The sequence below is a fragment of the Grus americana genome, chromosome 2, assembly GCF_028858705.1.
Source record: "Grus americana isolate bGruAme1 chromosome 2, bGruAme1.mat, whole genome shotgun sequence".
Taxonomy (NCBI): domain Eukaryota; kingdom Metazoa; phylum Chordata; class Aves; order Gruiformes; family Gruidae; genus Grus; species Grus americana.
The window spans coordinates 149,495,625-149,513,903 of NC_072853.1; positions in this window are offsets into that span (position 1 = coordinate 149,495,625).

Sequence of the window (18,279 nt, forward strand, 5' to 3'; positions counted from 1 at the left end):
CAGGACAGTCAGCAACCTGTGCCTTCCCTCTTGTGCTTGTTTCAGGCTCAGTCTCTCCCTGGACCTTAGTCATGGCAGAGGTTCCCAGCACACTCAGTTGGCAGCACAGACTCCCTGGGAGATGGATGAGACCCTTCCCATGTGCATGCTGCAACTGGATTTTTACAGCTTTCTCATGGAACTGAGTCATGAGAGAGAACGTGTGTTACCGAGTGACAAACACTTCGGGCAGGACTCAGTCTGGGACACTGAAATGTATGTGTAGATGAGATTTCTAAGTTCCCATTATAAATGGTAAAGATTCAGTCCACAAATCTCTGCAGAGTGGGGTCTGGAGACTGAGTCCACCCATAGTGAGGAAGACACTCAGAAGCTCCATTCGGTATACTGATAACTGGTACCTTTGAGATGCCCAAGGCTACCTTAGGCATCCAGGAGAGGCTTGCAGATGTGACTCAGGACCTACAGGAGACCTTAGCTCTTCTGGTGCAGCAGCTGGAGGCCGGCCAGAAAACTCCAGGGCATCTTAATGGCACCAGACACCAAGGCTTTGGCAGCTGAATCTGACTGCAGTAGGAACTGAGATGCCCAGCTCACAAATAAAGTTTTGCAGTGAGGTGCTTAGATGTAGGTGCTTATATGTAGATACTTCAATTTCAAAATGAATCTCACCTTTGTTTTTGGCAAAAGCCAAAAGTCGTTTTTGCACTCTGAATACATTTACATCCGTAACACACACAGAAGATAGACCAAAGACAGTTCCTCACAGCCCATGCCCAAACCAGCACCCCCTTGGCCTCTCTCCTCTCTGGCCTTAGGACTGCCCAAGGCACGGGGATGCAGCCCTCTTCCTTCCCAGCCTCCTTGGAAACCTCTGCGACCCCAGTCTGAAGCAAAGACTACACAAAAGACGGGCAGCCTGGAGAGAAATCTCTCTAGCTGTGGTCCTTCACAAAGCTTTTGGAATTAGCTGTGCCCCCACAGAGCAGCATTTGGGCCTGAACAGCATCAAATCATCAAGAAAGGGCACCCTGCACTACCCTTGCTTCAAAACAATGCAGGCGAGAGCCTGGCTGAGGGCAGCGCTTGCCCAGGTAACTCACATGGGGCAGGTAACCACTGCCACCTCCTTTCCCCACGGGACAGGGAACAACTGGTCCTTTCTACCCTCACCCTCGGCGTTCGGCTGGGGGCATCTCACAGCCCTGGTCCCAGCACCCCGTGCCAGTGCAGGGCTGCGAGAGGACATTCACACTGCCTCTGAGAGCTCATGGTGGTGAAGAGGTGGCTCCTGTCATCACTGTGGGGAAGGGACAGGCTCCGGCAATGATCAGCACTGGGCACACAACCTCCCAGTAAGATCTGCCATGGTGTTTGCCTGCAAGGCTGGATCTTCTGCTCCCTAGTGCTGTGGCCTTTCGAAGGCCACATGGTCACTGTCAGCCATGGCCTTTGATGCAGTCAGTGCTTGTACCAGTGACCATGCTCCATCACCTTCAACGCCCAGGGACGAGAGCCTGTGGGCGCAGCACAAACACTGATGTGAACGTGCCTGTACTACTTAACAAACTTCAAAACCTTCTGTCTTCTGAGAAGTTACTGCAGATACTCTTGGCAGCGTGTGATGTTGAGAAGAGTATGACACCAGACTTTTGTCCTGGAAAAGTTTTGTGGTACTTCTTTTACTTCAAAATGGCTATCAGTTAGATATTCCCATATAAAAAGTATCTCTGATTAGAGAAATGTATAATAATGTATTTCGCATTCCTTGTAGATTCTATTTAAGCATTTGTTCACAAAACAATTGCTATAGTTGCACTGAATTATCTGGGTATAAAATTTATTAGGAAAGAGGAAAAGCTCATTCAGTGAACTGTCAAGCTGCACATGACCTTGCCAGTATAACCAACGTAACTTTATGTTTGTCATAAATGTTTGATAACTCCTCTGACAGAAGAACCTATATTTGTTATCGCTTATATTTATTCTTATTATCACAACATTCAGATCCATACCTTATAGGCAGCATACACTGAACCTACCAGATTTGTTTGGGAAAAACCCCCACCTTATTAACAACACACCAGCTGAGTGTACCCTTCCCTACCCCTACTTACCCTGACCTTCTCAGCAAACAACCGTTTGCCTTGTCAATCCAGAATGTGCTCGGATGCAAGAGAGACAATTGACACCGTTGAGAAATGTTCGAGTATTACCTCCTGGATCCGAGGAGTGTTGGGTTTTAGTGACACAAGCTACTATCAAAGAGAAGTGCACAGGAATGCTTTTGTTTGGGCTCACCAACAGAAACAGTAGAAGTTCTTCAGAAAATGAAAGATTAGGTAAAATTGAGACTATAAGCAAGAAAGACCTGAAGGTGGCACTGTAGGAACGGACATTCTCCTTTTTAGAAAATACAAGTCGTAAATGCCTGCTTGCCCTTTTCTCTTTGAAATGAGAAAGAGAAGGTTGTCAGACATGAACCATATTTTCCCGTACCTTTTTCTCACTTTTTGCTAGGGAATAAATATTCGCTCCCTTTCCCCAGAGTGGGAGGGCTTCGAGGAGAGCATCAGGGCACTGGATGTCCTTTCCTGCAGAACAGACGCAGGCTGCTGGCACGGCAGGGAGGACAGTCAGCTGGACGTGGGAAACTGCAACCCGTTTGATGCCAGGCTGAGGAGCCATCAGCTACAACACTTTTCTTTCCCAGATGAGTCAGGCCTAAAGCAGGATATTTGCTTTCCACAGATCTCCCCCCATAGCTCACTAGAAGGGCACAAAGAGAGGCTTATCAGAAGCACATCTAAACCAACCAGTCTTTGCACAAAATGCTGAGGGTTATGACTCATCCTTGCAACTCTTAATTCCAGTCAATCCTTCAGACTATCTTTGCCTAAACTAATCCCCCATCTTTTTCTTTGCCCCTTTGTTCCCACTCTGCTGTAGGTGGTGGCCATGCTGGGCTGCAGGCAGGAGGCAGGAGGGCTTTCCAAGAGCTACCTCTTCTTCCTATGAGAAATCATGGCTGTGTTCCAGAGAGGTTTATGGTTTCAGAAACTATGGCCTAAAGCTCCAGAAGTGTCCAGCATCCTCTCTGGGGACACACGGCAAGGACAAAATCCTGACTGGCTGCACAATTTGGCCACAGAATAAATGTCTAGTTTTGGAAATATTACAGGCCAGATGTACACATCTCAGAAGAAAACTTGTGGTTTATAGCCAGCTTCTACATCTACCATAGTGCTGTTTCGTAGTGCTAGAAAGCTTTCTAAGACAGAGATCTGCCTTCCCGCTCACCCACAAGAACCGGACTCCTGTGTTGGGGAGCAGCAGCGTGACCTGGTCCTGCAGTCAGCTCCAGCAGCGAGAGCACAGAGGTGGGTTTTACATTTCATTTGAATTTGATGCAGTTAGTGGGTATTTTTATTTTGTTTTGGACTTGTTTTGGCTTCTCTGAAGGTGCGGCCTTTTCTGGTCACAAGTCTGCTCCTATTGATCAACAACATAACATGGTTTGGTTTTTTGGTTTTTGTTCTTGTTTGTTTTTTTTTCCTCACAAGAAGGACAAATCATTTGTCACTGTAGGCAGAAGCAGACATGAAGGCTCTGAACATCAGGAAAGGGACCATGAACTGGACCCTGCACCAGGAGCAGGGTGCAGCGCAGTGGACAGTGCATCAAAACAAGACAGACCTTCAAGAAACAGCAGCTCCAATGCTCCTTAGCTGGTGGGGAACCAAAAAGTGTAGTAAACCTGTGGGTGCGCACACATGCATGTAACACAATGGAGGTTCAAGACAACAATATCATACGAAACAAGAACAGTGTGCATTATTCGTTATCGAGATACTACTGACGAGATGAAAGTTTTTAGATGTATATGCTGGAAACAAACAAACAAACAAAATAGCCATTGTGTGGAGGATGTATGATTCTCCTGCAAGCCCCTTTTGTGGTCAGCCCAGGACACCCCATGCCTGTCTCTGTGAACTTGGGGACAACCAGTGACACCTTCACCACGGACTGTTGAAAAGGTTTCACAAATGCATGAGAGCTGTGAAAGGCATTTAAGCACTAGTAAAAACACGTGTCTAGGGAAACTTGTTACTTGTTGTAGCAAGTTGCTACACTGTGTAGCTTATTACCTGTTGTAACAGGTTTGCACAAGGTCTGCAGCTGCCTCCTATGAGGTGGCTGCAAGATTTGTACCATGGAGGTTAAGCTCCGTTGCATTTTGCCAGTGCTAAATTTCACCCCTAAGGAAAAATGCCAAAAAAATTATTTTGGTGGGGTTAATAAAGCTGTGGGGACAGCCGAGTATCCCCAAAGTCGGAGCCGTTCTTACCTTCCTGCTTGTAACCTCTGCTGCTGAGCAGGGTGTTGCATTCAGAGCCATCCAGGGTGTCTTTGGGGAGATGCTTTGTTCCAGGACCCAGGGTATGTGAGCATGCCGTGCCTCGGAGCCTGGAGGGTGAAGCTGGCGTGCATCGTGATGAAAGCTCAGGTAGAAAGAGTGGGGTGTTGTCCCCAAAGGGCAACTTGCAAGGCACTTGTGAAAATTTGGAAGGTGTAACTGATTTAACAGACCGATGCCTCCGACTGAGGGGTCTGTTGTGAGGGAGACGTGTTATTCTTGTTGTTTCCTTCATGTTGGCATAGCTGCTCTCTGAAGATCTTTCTCTGTAGGAGGGAAAAGCAAGCTTCTTCCATCACTTTGGTAGGAGAAACAGGAGTTATCTCCTTCCAAGGCCCAAGGTGTGATGGTGTGTGCTCCAGAATGGAGTGATGATGTGTGCTTTCCTTGTCTGAGGAAACGTCCAGCTGAGGTCCTGAAGCTTGACACAGATTTTAGGGCCCTCAGCTTCATCTTCATCTTCTGACACCACAGTGCCCTAGGTCAGAGCATGTCTGGTCAAACAGGAAAGACGAGCAAAACAAGCACATGTTATATTTTTCTAGAGACACCAAGGAAGACTGTGTAGGTGTCAATCTGGTATCAGCTTGGATGTTGTCCCCTAGGAGACTTCTCTTTGTCAGTAATTCTCAGTTATGGCTGTGATGGGCACATGTTGATACCAAAATCTTCATCAGTGAGCCACCACATGAAAACATGCTTATTGTTCAGATGTATTTCAACTGCCCGGATTATAGCTAGTGAAAGTGTTTTATTTGTGTGCAAGCTGCAAGGACAGCTGTGAGGAGGTACTCAGTGTGGCTCATACCCCATCTAACTTCATGTAAGAAATGGGAGATTTGCATATGACACTCACGGCATTTGAATTATGAGAAAATAGAAATCCTTTCTATGTCTCTCTCGCGCGCTCTCTGACATCCTTCTGCTTAACAAGTCCCATCAGCCTCAATAGAAGGCAATTCATATGTCAGTGGTAGGATAATGGCTGGCTGTATGGTAGCAGATAACATAATCTGCCTCTTGAAGTTCTACAGAAACGGTCCTTTCTATTTATTTTACTTGACTTGGAAAGAGCAAAGTGCGGTTAAGCCAGCAGGTTTGATTGATGGCAGATATATATCTGTACCCAGGAGTCTCGCCTATCGGTAAGTTACTTTCAAGTAAGGATGGGTTTGATTTGCAAGCCTTGTCCTTAATCTAAAGCAATGTGTAATAGAAAGTTAGACCTCAAGTCATAAACTGCTAACAGTTATAAATAAAGGTAATCACTATGAAACAAAACAAGTTACTTGTTCAGATGATTTGTTAAAATAAATTAAAATATAATGTGGTGCTAAGGCTGCTCTTTGGATGCTTTTGAACATCCTCCATTGGTCTCTGTCAGCTGGTGACTTCACTCAGTAGTAATTGATTTTAAGGAGAAAAATACAAATTATTCATTTGAATGTTTCTCTCCCACACATTCACAAGCAATGTCTGTCTTTAAGTACTATTATGTGTCTGAGGCTACGACAGCTCTGCTCTCTCAAGGGAGTATTTACCACTAACCTGGCGAGCTTGACAATTTATAGAAAATTTTGAAATATGACAATTATGAGACAGCACATAATAGTCTTTAAATCGTGTGTGTTTATTCTGATCACAGATTGAGCTGTGGTGTGTTTTGCTCTTTGATTTTGAGCCACCTAGTGGTAATATGAATGAGATAAGATTGCTACGCTTGAGAGTTGTGAACCTTTCTTGGCAACTATGTACAATTTAATGGGACTAAGCTCAGCAAAGTGACTAAAACCTCTGCGTCCTGGGTCAATATTTAACTTTTTGTGGTGAAGATTTATTATTTGTGTGTGTAAAATTATTGACTTCAATGTTTTGTCTCTTTCGCTAAAGAACTGGTTCTTTTGTTAGAACTAGAGTAAAAATGTCAATGTTGCCTGTTAACAAGGAGTTCAATGGTTCCCTCAGACTGATCCTGTCAATGGGCTGCTCCAGGTCTCTGCTGAGGCTGTTTCAAGCCACTTTTCCCTCTGGGAGCCTTTCTGGGGACTGTCTGACTCAGAAGGTGCTCGAACTTGGCAGACGTGGCAGCAGGGTGCACCCAATGCCTCCCTCACCTCAGCCCACCGTCCCTTTTCCACTGGTGACACAAACCTGTGCAGAGTCAGGCAGCCTCGGGCCATATCGCTCTGTGGCCCTTAGGCAGAGGCGGTTTGAGAAGGTTCCCCAAAATATCCTTGCGTAGGGTCAGGAGGGAACCAGTGTGAATGGAAACCCCTGGCTCTGATACTGGGCTTTGCCACGTGTGTCCTCAGCGCTTGCTGCTAGCTTTCGTTCCGCAGAGTATTTTTATCCAGTGTATTCTAATATCAAAATATTACGCCCTATAACTGAGCTAGAATTAGCAGGGAGCGTTATATACCCATATATCCATGACAGAGCCGGATTTTCCAGGCCTGTTTTCTGGATGACAATCAATCACATGTCCTTTTGCACTCAAAGAACCAAAGTTAATTACAGATCTGCTCAGTGGTCTATGAGATACAGTCAGCACCTCAGATGTACTGTAGCTAATTTTAGGATTTTCTAAATGGGAACTGTAGATCAAAGTATCTTTCATTTTGTCCATGTTCTCATATAATGGTCTCAAGAGCATCCAGATCACTAAATCCTTATTGCTAATCTTGCAGGTTAGAAACCACAGTCACCTTTCTTTTATGTGATGAATTCTTGAAGGCTTTCTAGTCATTGGCCATTCCCTGATGTCATGTTGCATACATTTTCTTTTACATTCCTCTATCTCTCAGTTCCCTAAATACAACTTCCAGATGCTAATATTATGTAGCATTCCATAAAAACTCTAAATATTGCATCCTATATTCTCAGCTGCTTTAGCAAAATATGCTTTCAGAGCAATCTTAAAAAATAAATAAAATAGTTCATCCTCTGTTTTTAACATACAGTCTAGAAAAGCAGGGCTATTCTTTAGAGAGGAGAAAAAACTTTGAATATTATGTCTTTAGTGCTTCCTGAAGGTTATGATGTTCAAATAATTCCCAGAGCGTTAGCAAAGGGAATATGCCTTGCCTTCAGTTACAGACTTCCCTACTCATTTAGCATCTGTAATTTCTGTGTGATACCTCAAGCTTCTGGTATGTGATGTTTCCATTTCATTTTTTCCTAAACTGGGTATGGGAAGCACCGGGCTTATTAAGCGGAAAGATAGTTACAGGCAGAGTGTGGAGACAGGTGCTCGTTAATTCTTGTTAATTCTGAAAGACATGTAGAAAGGATTATAAGAATTCCTTGTAAAGCAGGAGGGGAAGGAAGTGTCAGCTGGGACATGGAAACCACAGGAATGGCCCAGATGGGAAGAGAAATTCAGCCAGATGTTTGTTATCATGTTGAGTGCAATGAAGCCAAACACCAGGTTGGGGATGAGCCTGGCCGAGGAGAGGGATTTTCTCTCTTCTGCTGAAGGGCTGGATCCAGAAAAAGATGCGTCATTTCCAGATTGCTGCCTGTGTGGTCTGAAACGAAGCTTGGCGCTTACTGCTGCCTGTTTTCAAGGTCGGAGCGGGACAGCTGGGCTCCAGCTGCCCTCACAGCTGGCAGGGAGTGATGGAGGGAGTGCTGGAGACCACCGCCAGGACGGGTCTGGGGGTGCCACCCACTCCGGTGTGATGTGCCCTCCTCAGACACTGCTCCGAACACCGGAGGGAGAGAAGCCAGGCAGCCACTGTGGCCCCCAGCTGAGCAGCCCTGTGCCTGGGGTCTGCGGGTCTGCAGCGTGCTCCTCCATCTGGGAGTGTTTCTCCTGACCTCTGTCACTCCCAGGAGCTTTCTGGATTTGCAGGGAGGATGAGGAAGAGGAGGAGAGGTGGGCATGGGAATCGAGACCCTAGCTGTTCCCCTAAAGGGGTGGTGGAGACCAGCCCACCTTCCAGTCCCTATGGAAATACTGAGTGTGACATAGCAATCCCCAAATCACCGGCAGTTAGATCCAGAGAGGGATTTAGGAGTGTCATCCAGACAAAAATCCCAAGAATAAGCAGGCTATCAAAGCGACTGAGGAGGACAAGGTCCATCGATTTTCTGTGCTTGTAAGACAAGGCGGCAGTTCTTTAAAACCTGACTTTATCTCTTGCCAGGGTTTGTTTGCTCAGAGGAGATGGGAAATTCCTCAACACGTGCCAGGGGCAGGCAGCGGGATGGAGACACCCTGCCTCTCTGGAAGGGAGGTTTTGGAGTTGCAGCAATCCCAGGTCTCCTGGCAGAGCAATGGCAGTGGCAGTTTCACCTGGCATGACTTCGAGGTGAACTTTGTTATTTTCTGACCAGAGAACATGGGAGTGTCTGTGTAGAGATGCGTGCAGTGAACCTGGGCAGGCAGCTATTGATGCAGAGGGGGAAGGTGGGTGTGGGAGTTTGCCACCTGTCCCCTTTACACAGCAGGGATGCGCATGTAGGAGACCCTGAGCAAGGACATTTGCTGGGGATCTCCTGATTTCTCTTTTAGGGCATTTCACCAGAGAAGGACTGGCAGTGGTTTTAGGTAAACCCTGCCCAACGACAGTGTACTGAAACCACTGGGGCTTTACACCTTTCCTCCAGCCACCTCCTCCCTGGTGTCCTCTGCACTGGAGGCAGCAGTGTGGGCTGGTGCACAGACTGGCACGGGTGCTGGGTGATCCCTGGGGTGGCACGGGGGTGAGGAAATCCACGCAAGACCCACACTGCTACTGCCACCAGGTCCTGAGAAAACTGTCTGGGCTGCTCTCCCTGCCTCTCCATGGCCACAGGGAGAGGCACATCCATAGTTTTGCATGGGACCTTGCTGGAGGGCATGTCTGGCTCACAAAGCCACTTAGGCAGCTGAGGGTCACCAAAATTAACAGGCAATGCTAGAAAGGAGCAATACCTGGAACATCAGAGTAGAAGGTGCCAGTCTGGGTCTGCCTGCTCAAGAAAACTGTGTGCTGATAGAAACCGTGTAGCAAAGGATGGACTGTTTGAGGCAAAGCCATCCAATTGCCATATCCACCGGTCCACACAGATCTGGATGTAATTTAGCTGTGCTAGCCCACAACAAAGCCTGACTTGAGGCAGAGTTGTTACTGCTGTGCCAGCCCAGTGCCCGTGAACAGTTCCTGGGCTCGTGGTGGCAGCTGTGTAGGGCACTACCCCTGGCTTTGTCAGCTTTTCCATTTCAGGTGTCCTTCAGCCCCATACGCCTTTGCAGGGCACAGAAAGGTCATTTCCAACTTGGGAGCTCACGAAATTTGTCACGCAGGACATATGCTCAAACCTTTTAGATGCAGCACAACTGCTGGACTGTAGCCACCAAGTAACTTCTATTTGGTCATGGGGAGAACTGCACAGACCCTCCAAACGTGTCTAGACAAGGAATAAATTTTATATGCCCATCAAAGACTTACAAAGACTCATAGATATATATGTATGTATTTATCATTCCAAAAATCACGGTGACGCTTCAGATGACAGTATATCACTGGGAGCTCATGTTCAGTCCCTTGCAGGGCAAATATTTTCCAGAGAATATTAATGCATAATACAAGCCACCTTTTTTATTTCTAGATGTATAATTTTGGTTCGGTCATATTCAGAATGTGTGTTGCCTGACACCACCTGCTTTATGAGTTGATCCACCCCACTCCCTCTGCGTTACTGACCCGTCCCCATTCTTTTCCGCTCACCGATTTCTCTCAGCTGCGGGATAAACTTTACATTTTCTTCCCAGTCACTGGTGATAGTGTACAGCAGATTCTCACCCAGTGGGAAGGAGCAGTCGTGCCAGCCTGTCAGATCTCTGTTTATTAAAGTGCAGCAGTCAAAAACCCACATAGCTGTAGAGAGGCAGCCTGGCCTTCCCAGCACTGTTTCAGCAGCAACACCCACTGCAACCCTTTTCTTCTCACACACTTTACTTTCCCTGCAAAACATTGATAACGATGCTTCAATACACAGTCGCATTCCTAGCAAAGTGATTAAACTTAAAAAAAAAAAAAAAATAAAGGAAGCCCAATTGTTTAAAGAGGGATTGATTTTGTAAAGGGAGTCCACGCTTTTCTGAACTGCATCTGAAGAACAAAGAGAAAGAAACAAAATAATGTGCAGCTAGTTAAGAAATAGCTTTCAGACTTTATTTGGTTGGGAAATGTTTTAATGTTGCTAGTCATGGCTAGACAATAGGGGCATGACCTGAACATCCTAGGAAAATACCAGCTGCTCTGAAAGAAAAAAATTACAAACATATGGTGAAACCAGTAACACTGAGGCCTTTAACTTGACAAATTTCACATAAGTTAATTCTGGTGGTAATGTAGTTTCTTCCTGCAACATTTATTTATTCACATGCTATTTTCCTAAGTGAGTTACATCCAGGTTTTTTTACTGAGGTTCATTGTCTCTGGGGAATGTAATTCAAAGTTAATATTGCTGAGAGTGGTCTCCAAACGTACCGCTCCAACTGCGCCTTGAACGGCACAGTCGTGTCTCTCCTCAGCCAAGCCCTCCCTCCGCTCTTCACCGCCTCAATTTCCAGCCTACTCCAAAACCTTACTAACTTTCTGAAGGATCTTCCTCCTACCTTAAGCACTTTTTTTGATTGCTTCCTTCCCAACGATGTGCTTATTTCCCTTGAATCAGCCTTCTACTTCATTCTCCAGGCAGACGTCTCGAGTCAGCTTTGGCACTGTCCGCCTTCCTCCCAGCTCTGTCTGGTGGGCTGCCCGTTGCTCTACCCAAACCTGCACCAGCCTCCTCTGCTGAAACCTTTCATCGTGTCCCAATCACCACAACTTGACTATTGCAATTTTCATTTATGGTTCTCCTAAATCTTTAGTGTCTAAGCTCTGAGGTTTCTGGGATGCTGTAGCCAGGCTCCTCTTGGTCCTTAACCATGCTGCTTCCAGCACTGCAGTGGCCATCAATGCATTATTTTGCTTAATATACAATATTAGGTAATTTTGTGCAGACTTCTTATTTTCTCCTGTAGACTAGTGGCTACGTTTGCTGCCATTGCCAGGCCCTGCACCACAGCATTGCGGTACAGCCGGTGCAACGTTACCCACCGAATGTTTATTGCGAGGGGGACTAAAAGCTGGATTTATGCTGCACTGCTAGAGGTGGCACTGTTCCCTCCCGGTTTGGAGGACTTTTTATTGTTCTGCTGCTTGTGATCTGTCCTAGCTGAAGTTGCTCTTAGCCAAGCTGCTTCATCAGCACGGGCAATTCCCTTCTTCTGGGAACAAAACTTGCCTCACAAACCTCTTTGCTGCTGTCTCTGCCTGGAAAGTGCACGTGGTCACCTGCATGAGAAACTGCATAGCTCTAAAAGTTTGATACATAGTTCTTCACGTATCTGCCCAGCATAGGAATGTATTTTTGCTCCTCTGTGTAAAGACATATCGACTGCCTTTTGATTTTCTGAAGTCAATCATTGAGATACTGAGTCCATCTATATCCACAATTTTGTTTGGCTTCTCTCCTTTCAAAATTTCACACATAGTCTTTATGTTCCTGTACTGCCAAGCACATTATGCAGAGAAATGAGACAGAAATTGGGGGTGTATGGGTAAGAAAGATGGCGTAGATCCATATTTGTGTGGAATATATAAAAAAAGATGCCAGTATAAAAGAAAGAGGAGAAGTATCGGAGCAGAAGTTTCTCCATTGCACTTTTTTTCGTATTAAATAGCCCAAAACTCAGGCCAGGAGAGAAAATAGCATGAGAAAAACCATATCAGATGGATGGGAAAGGAGGCGGGAGAGGCAAAGACATGAGAAGCTGTGGTCCGGATGAGGCTGGAGGGTGACTCTTCATCCCTTTTGGCCTGCACAGCCCCTGAGATCTGCATGCGATGGAGAGGGCGATGGCAGCCAGCCCCACGAGCTGGGGTGTGACACTAACACCGGGCTCTTACGGGGCCTCTGGGGTTTCCAAATGAAAACAAGAAGTTTAGCAAGCGCCTACCATAAACCTCCCTTAATCTCAAACTATTTCTTTCAGCATATGGAGTGCATTAAAAGAGTATAAAACCATTCTCAACGGAGGTTTACTGTGTATTATACAAAAATTGAATTGTTGTAATAGCAACTGCAGCTGACTACTACCTCTAAAGACGCAGCATAAATCTGAGTTTTAGTGCCCCATATAGTAAACACTTAGTGGGTAACGTTGCATGGTCTGCGCAAACAATGCTATGGAGCAGAGCCTCTCTGCTACAACAAACACATTGCCACTAATCTACATTAGAAAATAGGAAGGCCACACAAAATTACTGAAAATATATATTAAACAAAGGAAACCATGATTAGACATATAAATCTAAGCTGTTGTGAGATGTTGTCTCAGCTATAGCAGCATCATAAAATGATCCTAATAGCCTATACAGCCATTTGGCTTGATATAAAAATACACATTCCTTTGACATATATAGGAGTGGTGGACGGTTACAGTAATTACCTTAATCTCACAGTTGCCATCAATAATTCTTCTTTTCAAGGATTTGAAGATGCTCTGAGTAGCTACTCTACTTTGTTCATACTGTAGTATTTTTCTAGTTGTACAAGGCAATTATTTAGAATTTAGATGTGCTAATGAATCCACTATATAAGTGTATTTAGTTGTATATAGATTATTAACTGTGGCTAGAAAGAGGAGAAATAGAAAAAATAAGGAAGGACTCCGCATACAATTGTCATGTCTTGTGTAATATCTAAGCATATATTTTTCTAATTTTCGAAATTTTACATCATTTTCCCACATTAAAAGAAGCACAAGATATCCTGATTCTTCTACTGTTTGGCAATATGTTTTTAACTTATGATTTCTGCTGGAAATATACATAAAATCAAATGTTCAGACTTCTTTAAATTGACAAGTAAAGATAAATAGAGAAAAAGATTTTTCTTAAAAGTCTGATGAATGAAAAGAGAAAATATCACTGAATGGTAAAAAAAAATGTTGACACATATAATCAATCTTTTTAATCCAGCAGCAACTGAAAAATTATTGAATAGAATAATGGGATAAAATAAATAAAATTGTCACAGGCAGGAAATGCTTTAATATCAGGAAGAATCTTGCCGTTCCATATCTGCAATATTAGAAACACTCTGTTGTATATATATGTGGTGACCCTGCAGGCTATGAAAACAGTGACTCCTCTGTCATTTATAATCCATAAACTGTAAATGAAGTCTTTCTCATTTCCCAGGTGAGAAGTAATATTCAATATTTCAATATTCCAATACCCGAAGTTGTGACCCATTGAAAAAAAGTGGAGGATCACTATGAGGGATGAGCTCACAAACAAATGAATGAGAATCTTCCCAGTGTGGACCTAAATCATGGGTAGGGGGATCCAACCTACAAAGATAAAAGTGAACATCACAGTTATTTCCAATTATTACAATGATTTGAGCCAATATTAGAAATAATAGAAGACATTATAAAAAATAATCCATTTACTACTCTGAGGATGACACCTTTCTGGAGCTGTACAATATACCTCTAACATAGTATGTTCTTGCATGCTAATAACCGTAAGAAGTTTCTGAGGATGCTCAAGCTAAGCTAGCTTCTAGGAGCTTAAGTAGAGCTGGGCAAATCTGAGCAAAATCAGCCAATGGAATTGTTTCTTTTCTAAATCTTACCATACATTGAAAATAAATCATAATAATAAAATCCCCACTAAGCATGAGGAATGGGGAATAGGAAGTTGACTGCAGTGTCATATAAAAGCTATATCCGAACTCATCAATCAAATGTGCCCAGGACAGTTCCTAGGCACACAGGGCAGCTGCCACAAAGTGGCCACGTCTCTGCTAAATTCCTCCAGGCCTTGGGACAAGGTGTCTGACGGGAACAAACCCAGGCTGGGCTAACTCCCAAAATGGGTCTAGGGACAGTTTGGGAGAGCAGGAGCTGGCACAGGCCAGCCTTGAGCTGGAGGCAGCTCTGACAGCTCCAGTGCTTGGGAATGCTCCCTTGAACTGTTTAATTTACTGGTATTGACATAAAAAGAGAAGCAAGCAGTCCTAAAGTAATAGCCGAGTATGTGTGTGTATGAGAATTGTAACAAAATCTTGAAGTCTAACATTTTTATCATCTTTCTAAGTATACATGCTTAAATCCTGCAGTCATTCCCTTGAACCATGGTCACCAACAACCTGGTCCTACAGATGGGGAGAGTGAATCTCTCGAGAGCAATTAAGCGAGCAGGTATTTGCAGTGGGCGAATAAGCGAGTGTCAGCAGGATTAATATCCAGGGACCTCTGCTCACCATGCCAGCACACTGGCATTGATTAAAATCCACTCTTAATTGTACTAGTACCTATTGTCCCCAGGGACAAGGCTCCAGTAGTGAACCAACAAAATGTAGACAGCTCAGAGCTGCCCCGTGTCTTTCCTGCCGAAGCTGACCGGGGTCCCAGCAGTGCCTGCAGCCTGCCTGCCTGCCCAGCCCTGTCCTGCCTGCCTGCCCAGCCCTGCGCCCACCTGCCCAGCCCTGTCCTGCCTGCCCAGCCCTGCGCCCACCTGCCCAGCCCTGCGCCTGCCTGCCCAGCCCTGTCCTGCCTGCCCAGCCCTGTCCTGCCTGCCCAGCCCCGCTCCTGCCTGCCCAGCCCTGCTCCTGCCTGCCCAGCCCTGTCCTGCCTGCCCAGCCCTGCGCCCACCTGCCCAGCCCTGCGCCTGCCTGCCCAGCCCTGTCCTGCCTGCCCAGCCCTGTCCTGCCTGCCCAGCCCCGCTCCTGCCTGCCCAGCCCCGCTCCTGCCTGCCCAGCCCTGTCCTGCCTGCCCAGCCCTGTCCTGCCTGCCCAGCCCCGCTCCTGCCTGCCCAGCCCTGTCCTGCTTGCCCAGCCCTGTCCTGCCTGCCTGCCCAGCCCTGTCCTGCCTGCCCAGCCCTGCTCCTGCCTGCCCAGCCCTGTCCTGCCTGCCTGCCCAGCCCTGTCCTGCCTGCCCAGCCCCGCTCCTGCCTGCCCAGCCCTGTCCTGCTTGCCCAGCCCTGTCCTGCCTGCCTGCCCAGCCCTGTCCTGCCTGCCCAGCCCTGCTCCTGCCTGCCCAGCCCTGTCCTGCCTGCCTGCCCAGCCCCGCTCCTGCCTGCCCAGCCCTGTCCTGCCTGCCCAGCCCTGTCCTGCCTGCCCAGCCCTTGTCTTACCCTGCTGCTGCTGGTGCTGCTGCTGCCACCTTCCCCATGCTCCCAGGGCCTCTCTACACAGCAAGTTGCATCTCCTATCACCCAAGCTCTGCCTCTCCAGCTGGCTCCTGCTCTCCTGAACTCCCAGTCACCCCTCCCTCCCCAATTAGTCACATCCTGCCTCCATAGTGCTTTTCACCACAGCCCCAGACTCTGTTTTCCCTCTGGCTGAGCCCCAATCCATTTGGGCAGCCAGTATCCTTTTTTCCTCCAGTGTTGAGTCTCAGCCTTCCCAGGTTCCTTGTTCCTTCCTTCTCCTTCCTCTAGCCTTCGAGTCATCTCCACTCCAGATGGCAGCCAAGCCCAGAACACCCATGAAAGACAAATCTGCCTTGGCTGGGCGTCCTGGAGGCTGTGAGTCATGCCGAGGGGACAGGGCCCTCCTAGTCGCCAGAGCAGCATAAGCAAGACCAGAGGAAAGGAAATTCTTGGAAACTGCACTGAGAAAATAGAAGTCTCCACCCAACCAGAACAAAATGCTTTTTTTTTTTTTTTTACCCAGAAGTTAAAAATTGTTAAAATCTGGGCAGATTTATCACAGGGCAGAAAAAGTGCAACTCAGAAGCAGGAATCAGTCATTGTGTCAAAACACGGTAGCACCAGATTTGTCTCTTCAGCCATCAGAAATTTTAACACTGGTAAAATAACATATTTCTCCAAGTCTTTCTCCCTGAAATGATAGAAACATTCAGGCAGCAGTACTCAAAACAAACAGCCCCAATAACAAATACAGCCCAAAGCGAAAACCCAGCATAGAAATGTCTTTTAACTGAATGGGCACACTTCTAGAAGGAACTGAAAAATAGGATATATTGGACTGCCAACCCCATCTTCCATATAAAACCATTCTCATAATGTTGGTAATATGGATTACCAGACCCAATCCAGTTTGATATCGAGTGAGTTAGCTGGTTGAATAACACATTTTCAATGTTTATACAAATGCTGGATACCCACATAATAAAGTTTTGGTTTGGGTTGGGTTTTTTGTTTTTGGTTTTTTTTTTCATTTTTTTTTAAATAGCTGATTCTCCAATACCAATGCTGTAACACAGTGTAAAGCAATTGAAATGATTGACTAGAAAAATGTGCTAATAACTTTGATTAGCTTCATTTATTTGCATATAATTATTTGCTAATTTCTCTGCAGTAATTAAGACTATGGCACATTGCTGACATGACTTTTTTTGAACAAGAATGCTTTTAGTAATATTCAAACCTGGTTTGTGATTTCCAACTGATGTTTTCCATAAAGGCAAATCAGCTTCAGGGAAGATATTTCCGAAATAAATATGTGCCTCTAGATTTTAAGCAATCATTACAGAGAGGTTTTCCTATGAATGTAGATGTTCAAAATCCAGAAGACATTTCTCTTGAGGCTACAGCTCGGTCAAGATAGATCACTGTTGCCAGTCAGGTAGGAGTTGTTGCCCAGGAAATATGGAAATGACCCAAAGTTCTGCACTCAAAGCCCCAAACAGATTGGAAGAAAATGCTGGCAGAAAATAACGTACTCCTGTAATAACCTAATAAACGTATTTTGATTTGCCACTCCACCTGTGGCATTTAAGTAAATTTACTGAGGTCAGTAAATGACATACTAACTATACATACGGCATTTTGGTCAGCAATTCTCCCCACCAAATCTTTGGTCCTTCTTGGGGACTACTTATGATCATGCTACTCTTGCAAAAGTATTTAAATGCTCTTTTTTTTTTTTCTTTTTCTTTTACCATTTTGAACCACATACATACTGTGGATTACTGGGTACTAGCCATTGAAATATTTTTTATAGAGCTAGCCTGGATATTAGTGTCTTTTCTTATCTCTCATTAACATCAGGTTAGCATACAATTCAGAACCTGGTTTTGTGTGTATGTCCCTGCAAGGCAGAAGAATAAAAGTCAAGGACAAAACCCCCTGTATTCTGAAAATCATGACTGGACAAATGTAAACTTCCCTGTTTTGCCAGCCCCCTGACAATTTTAAATAGAAGACAGTGAACAGGTGAAGAAAGCAATCAAAGTTAGCGTTAATGCTGCTGCCTAAACAGTTTAGCTGTCTTTGCTCCATTTCTTCCGCAGCTATTGCTGACTGTGACTACAGATAAGTTGGATGGAGGTCACCAAAACAAGAAATGCCTTAATAATTAAGGGTTCAATATGTTTCACAAATGCACCTTCTTCTGTGTCTGCTGCCAAGCAGCTGTGGATCTGTGATATCTTGTAAAAATAAATAAAGAAACCTGAAAGGTTCTGCTCGTAATCTAAATGTGGAACTGGAGATGCAGAACAAGGATGAAACTACTAATTACTCTCCCCAAGCTCATACTTGCAGCATAATCAAATCTGTCTACTGGGGCACTCCGCACTTAATCAATTGAAGTGTGATATAACCTTGCACTTCATGATAACGTGAAGCTAGAACTAAAAAAAGCCCTGTCATTGTTATGAGTGTACTTTCAAGGCACAGAATTAGCAGGCTTTGCTCTCCAAAATGAGCCCCTCAACATTTAATTACCTATCGTACCCTGCAAGCGTTTGTTAAGGTCTGCGCGTAGCTAACGGATACCTTGTTCCAGCACACTTCTCTGTTGGTAAAACGTTAAGTACTCTGCTTGTTTTAATGCAAAAGATGACTTGT